The sequence below is a fragment of the Rhinolophus sinicus genome, chromosome 16 (assembly GCF_057876585.1).
Source record: "Rhinolophus sinicus isolate RSI-liver-muscle chromosome 16, RSI-T2T, whole genome shotgun sequence".
In the NCBI taxonomy this organism is placed as follows: Eukaryota; Metazoa; Chordata; class Mammalia; order Chiroptera; family Rhinolophidae; genus Rhinolophus; species Rhinolophus sinicus.
In genome coordinates, this window is record NC_142516.1 from 90,997,899 (window position 1) to 91,010,048 (window position 12,150).

Consider the following 12,150-nt stretch of genomic DNA (forward strand, 5'->3'; position numbering starts at 1 on the left):
CCTTCCGGTTTGGGTTTAGTCATGAACATGTGACATACTGTTGGCCAATATCACATGAGGGGAAGTCCATTGGGTGGCTTTTGGGAAAGGTTTCCAGGCTTTTGAAAAATGAAGAAAAGGAGAAAACCAAGTTCCTCTTCCGCCTCAGAGGTGGCCTCTGGAAGGAGAAGTTGAAACACCTTGCAATCAGGATAAAGGAGAGGCCCAAAGCCCAAACAACAAAGATAGAATGTTTGTTTTAAATTATACCTTTGAGTTGTTGAATTAACCAACTTTGGAGAACTTCCTACCAACCAATTTATGATGTAAAGTCATGAATTTTTTAATGTTTAGGTGTGGTGGGTTTTTTATGACCTGTAGTGCAAGGTATCTAACTGGTACCTGTCTGGTTTCACAAGACAAAATCATGGTGACTCACAGCCATGCTGAGGTCCTGGATGTCACGCTCAGCCCATAACCTAATGGTTTCTTTCACCTTACTTGGGGGAGTAGCAATTACATAATCTTTTAAGTATCTTGTCTGTCAATCTTAATACTAATTTAATATTATGCTTACAGTTTATTTCTTTTAACAGCCAAACACCAAATTCTTCTGCCAAGCTAAAGCATGTCTTACGTTGGTCATCTCAGAAGAAATGGATCAGTTTTAATTGCGACGTGTCATCAACACTTGGCCGCTAAGAAGGATGGGTTGAAAGACTGACTTGGAAATATCCTAGGGCTTTTTCTCCTTGCTAACACGTAAAAGAAAAGATTCATGATAGGGCAATGTGAGAAGAAAAACTAGATACCTAAGAGTCAGGACAACAAGAAAATTACATAGAAACTTAAATACAAATGAAGTACTCTGAAGTCAAAATGTTTGATGACACTTAGTACCATAATTAGCCAACTTTTAAGGAACTGACTGCAGAGTCTGTATCTTTAAATGGTTTGGGGCATCCTTGCCGTTAGCTCTTTGAATAATGTTCCTTTTATTCAATGAATCCTTCTGAAAGAGATTTAATTTTACATTAATCAAAAGCCCTTGTGATATTCTCAGGATTTATTCAAATTAAAGGTTTTATTTTTTAAGTGCAATTAAGTTATTAAGGCAGAGGCTGTGATTACATTGCACAGCCAGGTAGGCACGCGGGCCCCGTGGCCAGCTGCACACGGATGCCCCTCCAGGCCCGGGGGGTGGGGTGGGGGTGGGGTGTGGTCAGGCCTGCAGCGAACGGGACATGCCCCCCTGTGCCCTCCCCCTGAGGGGCAAAACCTGCTTCTCTGACAGCATCCACAGTTACCTATAACACTCACTTGTACAGTGAACAGCTCTCAGCCTGTCCTCCAAGCAGAATTTTAGACAACGCTATAAGATGTTTTTTAAAAGCAAGGAATAAAGATAACTTTTTCTTGTCCGTTAACGTGAGATGTTTCTAACCTTCCCAAAGCAGAATCTGCTCTTCTTCCTCTCAGATTCATGGTCTCAGGCAAAACCACCAGCCGGGTGCTCCTTTACTGATTAGAATGGGGTCCCCTTGTACCCCAAGGGCATTTACTAATGATTAGAGAGGTGCCACAGGAAGGAATCTTGCTGCTTCCTTGCTGGGAGCAGCCAGAGTGATGAGCTCTGTGGGGCCTGGGTTTGTGTCTGGAATGCTGGTGAGCTCCTCTCTCTCAGCTCCTGGGCTCTAACCCCCTCTCCTGTGAAAGTAGCGACTGCTAACCTGAATGGGGGGCGGGGTGGGGAGGAGACGACTGGGAGTGAGCAAAGAGGAAAATAACTGGGATCAAAAGTGCTGTCTTCTCATCTCGCCCTGCCAGGGTGCAGTTAACAATAATAATCACATCTGGGTGCGATTCACCACCTCAGACTGAACCCTGATGACCCTAACGCCGCCCCTCCTCCTGCCCCATCTCAGATAGCAGCTCCATTTTTCCAGTTGTTTCGGGAAAACCCTTGGAGTCATGTCCCTCTCCTTTTTCTCTCCGAAACACACATTCAGTCCCCCAACAACTCCTGTCAGTTCTACCCTTGAAGTAACCCCAGAAACCAACCACTCTCACTTTCCCACCAACACCTAGTCTGAACCACCACGTCTCTCACCCGGACTTGGGCAGTACTTGCCGATTGGTCTCCGCGTTGTCATTCTGCCTCTTCCCTATAATCTATTCTATGGAGAGAGTGATCTTTTAAAAACAGGAGTTGGATAATGTCAATCCCCTACTCAAAACCCGGCCATGCTTCTCATCTCATTCCAAGTCAAACCATGGCTCCTGCGACCTACTTTCTACCCGCCTGACCTCTCCTCCTCCCATCCATCTCCCCTCGCTTCCCTAGGACCATGGAGACCTTCTCTTGGAGCATACAGGCCTCTGCCCTTGTCACCCCCGTCTGGAAGGCTCGTGCTCCTAGTACCCTCACAAATCTCCCCAGCTCCCTCACTTCTGTCAGGAATGAGCTCACTGCCGTATGACAGAGGCCTCCCGACCATCTGCCTAAAAGAGCGACCCGTCATGCCTCGCTCACCTGTAGTTTTCTTCTTACTCTTGAGTTCGACATTGGATTATATATTTCCATGGTATATTATATATGAGATATGCATTTGCATTATAGGTATGTGTTTCTCTTCATATTTCTGTAACTGTCATATCATTTATTTGTTTACTAATTTGTTATCAGTTTTCTCCTTTCAGTATATAAGCTGCACTGACGTAAATTTATCTCGTTTCCCGCGGAATCCCCATAGCCTAGAAATGAGCCTAGTGCAGGTGAAGGAAGAATGGATGGCGGTTTTATTCAAAGTCGCTCCAAACTGGAGACCATCCAGATGTCCTCCAAGCAGCGAATAAACAGTGGTACATCCATGCTCAGCAATACAAAAAAACAAATTATTATAGATTACGCAACAACAAAAATAATCTCAAATTCACTTTGCTAAATGAGAGAAGCCAGACACAGGTTACATATCGTATGATCCTTTTATAGGACATTCGAGAAAAGGCAAAACCATAGTGATGAAAACCAGGGTTGTTACTTTTCTATATCATGACTGTGGCATTAGAAATAGTACTCTATGCATTTCTTTGTATACCAAAAGGAGTCAATTTTATTGCATACAATTTTTAAAAATCCTATATTTTCCTAAAACGCTGCATAACTGATATAGTCTGACAGAACCTCAGCAGCCCCTTTAGACATGGCAGGCACTGTCCAGTTCTCAGTGGTGCTCACCACTCCCTATAGTCTCACACCTGACCCCCCTTCCCTCAATCAGTTTACCTGCCAGGTTCCTGTAGTAATTTAAGTTTGAGACTCTAGCATAAAAATAGTGCCATTAACTCCAATAAAGACCCGGGTCCTGCACTGTCCCCGTAACCAGGCCTGACCCTTCAGGCTGGGTCAGGCAGGCTGCTCAGAAACCCCACAGTACCCCACGCCTGGTTCTAGCATACCTCTCTTCAGAGCTTCTTGACATTTCTTTCTGTATTAGTTAGAATGCTGTTGATTTCCAGTGGCAGAAATTCAGCTCAATCCAGCTTAAGGCAAATGGAGAAATGAATTGGTACGTGTGGCAGGGGTGGAGCTGGCCTCCAGGATGCACTCCGGTCCCATCAGCATCCTCCCTCTCTTTCTTGCATCCTCTCTCCAGTCTCCATTCTCTTGGATTGGTTGTCCCCAGGAGGCAGGAAGAGAGACCACAGGCAGCTCTGGCAGGGGTGTCTTCTTACAGCCTAATAACCACAGAAGAAAGAGAACTCCGCCCGCATTCCCACTAAGGAAAACCTGAACCCCGACTGTGGTCAGAGAGGAAGGCACAATGACATTCCAGTTGACATCAGAGCCCCGTGATTGGAGTTAGTGAGGTACATAGCTGTGGCCTGATAAAATACCACATTTGCTAACTTGCCTTTATTTGCCACTACACTCTTAAGTCTTTAAGAATAGATGCTGTGTCTTTGATTTCTGAACATAGTACAGTCCAGTGTCTGGCACAAAAGCCTTTTTTTTTTTTCCTTTTAAACTTTTATTTATTTAAGTGTGTTTTTCCAGGACCCATAAGCTCCAAGTCAAGTAGTTGTTTCAATCTAGTTGTGGAGGGCGCAGCTCACAGTGGCCCATGTGAGGATCGAATGGGCAAAACTGTGGCTTGGGGAAACAGGGTTAAGAGCACCGTGCTCTAATCAAATGAGCTAACCGGCTGCCCCCACAAAAGACTTTTAAAAAGTATTTAAAAATGAATGTTGAATGAAGGATAAAGTTTAAATTGTCATAATAAGACAACTTAGATTTTCCAAAACAATCCAAATCTCATGAAATGTGAATATTTCTTATTAAGATGATTCTTTAAATGAATAAATAATTTCACTTTATCATTTGTAAAACGTTTTATAAAATTATGTTCAGAAACCATATTCAGCACTTGGCCACACGCTCTGCTTTTGGTTTTGGTTCAGAAAGCCTAACCAGCTGTGTTGGTTATATTTTCTGGCCTCCAGAGCCCCTTTGACACCCTTCTCCGGACAGCTCTGTGTCGCTGAAGGCTGACCCTTTGGGCTGCAGCTCCCTTGGTGCTTCCTGGTGGGCTTTCTTCCATTGGGTTTGGCCAATGGCAGCCATTGCAGGAGGTCAGGTTGTATTAGAGGGAGAAAGCGAGAGTGGGGTCCTTCTCCCGTGCTCTGTTTCACGTCTCTGGCTGCGAATCTTTCCTCCATGACTACAGCTCCCAGGGGGCAGTGGCTCCTCCACACATCAGGGTCTCACTGGGCCCCAGTCACAGGGTTCATTCGAGCTTGGACACGGTACTGACTCCCTTTTGTTGCTGCTCTCTGCAAGCCTCACCCTCAGAAGTAGTCACTTCACTTATGTCCCATCACGTGAAAAAAAGTGGGGTGGATTCTGTCTGCTGCCTACACCGTGACTCAACCACCAACTTAACCCTACCTTAGCAGGTGCAATTTACCAATTAGCTCATTCCTCTAGGTCAGTGGGCTTCCTCTTTGCTGTACGTTGGAATTTCCCGTGGAACTTGACAACAGACTGCTGCTGGGTTCCATCCACACAACGTCTGATGTCATTGGTCCAGCAAGTGGGTCAGACATCAGGATTTTAAAATCTCTCCAGGCCCTTCTATTGTGCAGCCAAGGCTGAGAAGTGTTGCTCTGATTCAGTTGACCCTTGAACAACGCGGGTTTGGACTGCCTGGGTCCACTTAGACACGGAAGTTTTCAATTGACCCTCACAGTTCAAACCCATGTTGTTCAGGGTCAACACGTGGTCGGGAATCCACATGTGAGGAGGGCTGACTTAAGTTATATGTGGATTTTCAACTGAGTGGGTTGTTGGCGCCCCAACATCCCCAACCGTCCCGTATTGTTCAAGGATCAACTGTATATGATCCATTATGGTTTATTTATTTGTTACAAATTATTGCCATCTTCTGTTTAAGGTGATGCTTTGTTCTACTCTCCCATTCATAAAAGTATTTTTAAAAAACAAAATAGAGCAACATTTTTTCTTGATACTGTGTATTTTTTTAAAATTAAAGTTTACTAGGGTGACAATTGTTAGTAAAGTTACATAGGTTTCAGGTGTACAGTTCTGTAATACATCATCTATATATCACATTGCGTGTTTACAAAACAGAACAAATTTAAGCATATTTACATAAGTTTCTTCAAGAGGTTAGACACATAGGACAGGTGTTTCTGAAAAGCATAGAAATCCGCTAGATGTACTTTTTTGGTTGGGTTTGTGTGCCAGGGTGAGTTTTGCAGGAGCATAGAAAGGGCAAGGAAAGCTCCATCGAGGATACCACAAGAGAAAGCACTTCAGAATCATTGTCTGTGTTGAGACGCTGCTCTCTTTGAATGATAATAATAGAGGCACTAGCACTACATAATTAACTCATGACACATTGATTGATTTGATCTTGGTGATCTGCTCTGAGAAGGAACCATATTGCAGCTGTCATTCACATCCTTTGGCACAATGAAATCAGCGGTGGCTACTGGCCTCATGAGAACATCTCAGGTGTTCAAAGTCTAAGATGCCTTCACCATTTGGCAAGTTTTAAAATACAACAGGACCACAACCACACTCCGCTATTTAAAGGATAGCCACTTTTTATTTTTTATTTTATATAGCTTTGGCAATATTTATTTTGCAAAGAAGATACTGTTCATTTGGGATTAGCACTTTTTCTCAAGGCAAAACTAAGCTAAGTCTCATGTTGCAAAAGCCTAATCACATAAGCAGGTTAATTTTAATAGAGCATATTGGCACATATTGTTATTATGCAAATATGTTTTTTTAATTGGAATATTTTTTTTAATTAAAGTTTACTGGGGTGACGATGGTTAGTAAGGTTACATAGGTTTCAGGTGTACAATTCTGTAATACATCATCTATATATCACATTGAGTATTCACCACCCAGAGTCAGTTCTCCTTCCATCACCATATATTTCATCCCTTTTATCCTCATCTACCACCCCTCTCCCCTATACCTCTCTGGTAACCACTAAACTATTGTCTGTGTCTATGAGTTTTTGTTTCTTTACTTGTTTGTCTTGTTCCTTTGTTGTTTTCAGTTTTATATCCCACATATCAGTGAAACCATATGGTTCTCGACTTTTTCTGTCTGACTTATTTCACTTAGCCTTATAATCTCAAGATCCATCCATGTTGTCACAAAGGGTACTATTTCATCTTTTCTTACCGCCGAATAGTATTCCATTGTGTATATATACCACAATTCTCTATCCATTCATCTATTGAAGGACGTTTTGGTTGTTTCCATGTCTTGGCCACTGTAAACAAAGCTGCAATGAACATTGGAGCACACGTGTCTTTATGTATAAATGTTTTCAGATTTTTTTGGGTAAATACTCAGGAGAGGGATTGCTGGGTCATATGGTAATTCCGTTCTTAATTTTTTGAGGAACCTCCACACTGCCTTCCATAGCAGCTGCACCAGTCTGCATTCCCACCAACAGTGCATGAGGGTTCCTTTTTCTCCACAGCCTCTCCAACACTTGTTACTATTTGTCTTGTTGATGATAGCCATTCTGACTGGGGTTAGGTGATATCTCCTTGTGGTTTTGATTTGCATTTCTCTGATGATTAGTGATGGTGAGCATTTTTTCATATGTCTATTTGCCATTTGTATGTCCTCTTTGGAGAAATGTCTCTTCAGTTCCTCTGCCCATTTTTTAATTGGATTGTTTGGATTTTTTGTTGTTGAGTTGTATGAGTTCCTTGTATATTTTGGATATTAGCCCCTTATCCGAGGTGTTGTTTGCAAAAATCTTCTCCCATTCAGTTGTCTGCCTCTTTATTTTGTTGATGGTTTCTTTTGCTGTGCAGAAGCTTTTAAGTTTGATATAGTCCCATTCATTTATTTTAGCTTTCACTTCCATTGCCTTTGGAGTCAAATTCATAAAATTCTCTTTGAACCCAAGGTCCCTAAGCTTAGTACCTATGTTTTCTTCTATGCAGTTCATTGTTTCAGGTCTTATGTTTAGGTCTTTGATACATTTTGAGTTAATTTTGGTACACGGTGACAGCAGTCTAATTTCATTCTTTTGCACGTGGCTATCCAATTCTCCCAGCACCATTTATTGAAGAGGCATGTTTTTGGCTTCTTTGTCAAAAATTATCTGTCCATATTTATATTATGTTTATTTCTGGATTCTCAGTTCTATTCCGTTGGCCTATGTGTCTGTTTTTCTGCCAGTACCACACTGTTTTGATTATTGTTGCCCTGTAGTACAAGCTAAAGTCAGGGAATGTGATACCTCCAGCACTGTTCTTTTTTTTTAAGATTGCTTTGGCTATTTGGGGTCTTTTGTGGTTCCAAACAAGTCTGATGTTTTTTGTTCTTTTTCTTTAAAAAATATCATTGGGATTTTGATGGAGATTGCATTAAATCTGTATATTGCTTTGGGTAATATGGCCATTTTAACTATGTTGATTCTTCCAATCCATGAGCATGGAATGTCTTTCCATTTCTTTGTGTCTTCTTCAATTTCTTTAAAAAATGTCTTATAGTTTTCAGTGTATAGGTAGGTCTTTCACATCCTTGGTTAAGTTTATTCCTAGGTATTTTAAAAAACAAAAGGAATTTTTTTTAAATTTCTTTTTCTGAGATTTCATTGTTAGTATATAGGAAGGCAATGGACTTTTGTACGTTGATTTTGTAGCCGGCAACTTTACTGTAGTCATTTATGGTTTCTAATAGCTTTTTGGGGGAGTCTTTAGCCACTTTTTAAACACTACATATTTGTTAGTGGTGATCAGACTTAAAAACTTTGAGAGGGAGAACTTATTACTGTGGGGCTTTTTAGTATTAAAAATTAGGAGTATATTACCAATAAGACTATACACAGAGGAGCTAGAGACATTCTACCCATCATCACTGACATATTGGAATGCTGTGGGAAATTTGACAGAAACATCATCCTGGAGCTTAAAAGGACTGTGACATGGTGATATATGGTCATTGTCTTCTGCTTTAGCAGGCCACTGTGTCTGAATGCATGTTGTAAAGGTTGTTCTCAATGTAGATATTCTCATCTGCTTGGTAGCGCACTGTAGCAAGATTTTCCAACTTTCCATTCTTAGGGTCATTCAATGAAACCTTGCTTATTTGCAATACCTTTCTTCTTATACATAAGTATTTTTTGGTAATGATGGCAGCCACAATAGTGAGCAATAGCTCAGTGGGAATGGAGAGTCTAATGTAGATGCCTCACTGGTGATCATCCATGGCTTTTGTTCCAGATACATGTGAGTTTCATTGCATTCCCAAATGCCATCTGAAGGCTGTGCCACAGTGCCATTCCCATTTGTTAGGCAAGGATTCAGTGGTAAGCTGATTGCAATTGTTTCCTGTGGTATGATCGGCTGGGTTTCTGCTGTCGGCATTGGAGAAGACGAAGTAGTATCTGTCTTGAGGTTCAGGGTGGGAGCTGGCATGATAGGAGCAGAGGTAGAGACCTGATGTGACGTTGGAACACTGGTGACCACAGGTGGAGTTGGCTTTATCTCCAGCAATATGTTGACTTTCAAATCATTAAACCACCCCGAGCACTTCACATGGCAATAATACATGCCATTGTTGGACTGGGCTGCATTCTTTATGGTTAAAGACACATTCCCTTTAGAAATGAGTTCATTGAGCTCATCTTCCTCTGAAAGGTGACAGAGTGTCCATCAGTTCCGATGAGTTGATTTGAGCTTAGGGACCAAGGACATGGCCCGTGGACCCAGCACATGTTTGTGAGTTCTCTAGCTATGGAGTACGTGCAGGGTAGTGTGACAGGCTGACCCACCACTGCACTCACTCACATGAGACACTACAGCATCTGTGCAAAGTAATATGAGACCTGTGAAGGCTACCCAACGATACATGATGGTATCAGCCTGTCTCCACATAGTGTCTTCTTTATGTCCTTATAGGAATTCTGTCCAGCTAGTCTTCAAGTGGTTCACAGTGATGGCTTCTCTACAATAAGTTGTAATTCTGACGTGTTCAGGTGAGTTACGAGGTTCCCAGCTTCCCTGGTGGTTGTCAATGATCCTTCCCCCCAAAGGTTTTTATTGGTAAAAGGACTTATTTTTTCCCAGCCTTTCATTTTGAGGTTTCCAGAGATGTCTCGTGTAAATAAATCCTGTGCCTGTATCACTTACCTGTTGTGACATTAATCTCAATGGCATGAAACAGAAAGCATTTATTTCTCACAGTTTGTGTGTCACTAGGGCAGGTCAGCTGGGTGTAGCTGTATTAGTTTGTTTGGGCTGTTACAACAAAATACCATAAACTGGGTATTTTACAAACAACATGTATTTATTTCTTACATTTCTGGAGGCTGGAAATTCCAAGATCATGGCACCAGTAAATTCTGTCTATATCTGGTGAGAGCTTCCTAGGTAATAGATTTTTCTCTGTGTCCTCACATGATGCAGGGGGTTAGGGAGCTCTGGGGGGGTGGGCTCTTTTATAAGGGCACTAACTCCAATCATGAGGGCTCCACTCTCATGACCTAATCACCTCCCAAAGGCCCCACCTTCTAATACCATCACCTCAAGGATGAGGCTGTCAACATATGAATTTTAGGGGGACACGAACATTCAGATTATCACAGTAGCTCTCCCTCACATGTCTCATTCTCCTTCTGGGTCAACAGGTAGCCCGGGACGATGTCTGCTAACACCCCATTGGCTAAAGCAAGTCACATGTCCAATCACAGTCAAAGACTGGGGAAATATATTCCACATTTAGTAGGAGGGACTACAAAGTTACACAGCCAAGGAGGTACAGGGAGAGATGAAGAACTGGGGATAATAATTCAACTTACTACAGTGCTTAGAGAATAATCTGTCAAATGCATCCCAACACTGTGCTTACAGGAGAATTTCTAGCTCTAGAGTGGCAGTCACTTACCTGTTCTGCAACTCTGTAAGGAGGATGCTTTTCTGTGTCCTGCCAGACAGAGGGTGACACTCACCAATAGGCTGACTGCTGCAGGGCAATACAGGTGATGTTGACTTTTCTTCGCTGCCCTGCCCGTTAGAACACCAAAACCATCTCCAAAGAAGTAATGAGAGGTTGGGGGCAGGAAGGGAGGGTTGACTAGGTGAAGCACAGGGGATACTTCAGGGTGGTGAAACTGTTGGTAGATATACGACACCACGTTTTTGTCAAAAACCATAGAACTTTACAGCACACAAAGAATGAACTTTAATATATAAAATAAAATTAAAAAAACACATTTAGGAGGTCAGAGGTCCTGTTTGGGACTCCCAGTGTGTGTCCTCTTGGAGACAGGTGGAAAGTTTAAGCTGCATCCCCAACATGTCTGCAGTGGCTGAGAACTCCAGTTCTGGACAGAGCTTTGCTGGCACAGTTTGAAGAAGAGATTCACATAAAACCAAACCATGTTCATGAGTGAGCCACACCTTGAATTAGCAGAAGTTTATTGGATATTCTGGAACACGGAAACTGGAATGAGAGCCCATGCTCTCAGGAATCAGTGGCAGAGTCAATGGAGAAGGTAAAGAATAAGTTAAAGGACAAAACGTAAGAAAAAGAAAACTTTGTAAAATTAAAGCTAAAATCAAATCCGGTGCCTGGATTTTAAAATATGGTAAACAGAACAATTACTGCCAAGAACAAAACTGATGTTCTGAGAGAGCAAAAGGATTAAATTTCATACAGAAGTCAAAAACATTAAAAACTAGAAACTGTAAACAAGAAGATAGACAATAAAAGACTCGAGGGACAGATCCAAGAGGCCTCTGACGCAAATATTATTACATTCAGAAGGAGAAAACATATCACAGAAAAGTAATAATAAAACATATCACAGAGAAGAAAATAATAAGAAAAGATGAAATAAAAGAAATTTCTTGAAGTTAAAGATTCCAAATGAAACAGAATATAGCCTCGAGAAATTACAGAAATATTTCAAGGGCAAAGAGATAATCTTATAAACTTTCAGGGAGAAATGCAGATCACTTACAGTGGTAATTAAATCTGACTGGTTATCTGACTTATAAATTATACTTTAAACCAACAGACAACGGAATGACAATGGACTATTGAGAAAACAGGAGTAAGATCCAGCCCAGATATAATTTAATGCAAAAGAATGAGATTTTGGAGCAAGTAAGGATTCAATGTGTTGTAACCCTTGTAATCCATCTGAGGAAACATGTAGAAACTCTCGTAACCAAATAAAAGTCAATTTGAACATGGATCTTATGATTTGGGAAAATAAGAGAGTGCAGGAAACAGTGATAGCTAAATATAAATGGGTGATTTTGATGATGGGAGTGAAAATTTATAATATGTGTTAAGGCTTCTTTAAACAGAAAAGGAAACTGTAAGGAAATCCCTAATAAAAGCTTGAAGCAGGGGCAGATGGGTGGCTCAGTTGGTTAGAGCGCAGGCTCTCAACAGGGCTGCTGTTCGTTTCCCACGTGGGCCAGCGAGCTGTGCCCTCCGTAACTAAAATGAAGTCAATGAGCTGTCACTGAGCTTCCAGGTGGCCAGATGGCTCAGTTGGTTGGAGCACATGCTCTCAACCACAAGGTTGCCGGTTCGATTCCTCAACTCCCACAAGGGATGGTGGGCTGCGCCCCCTGCAACTAACAATGGTGATT

The 12,150-nt window shown here is 41.8% G+C and overlaps 1 pseudogene; it reads right to left on the bottom strand.

The window, feature by feature from the left end:
* Positions 1-8,497: 8,497 nt before the first annotated feature.
* LOC148755071 (hepatitis A virus cellular receptor 1 homolog) lies at positions 8,498-9,396 on the bottom strand (annotated as a pseudogene).
* Positions 9,397-12,150: the final 2,754 nt, after the last annotated feature.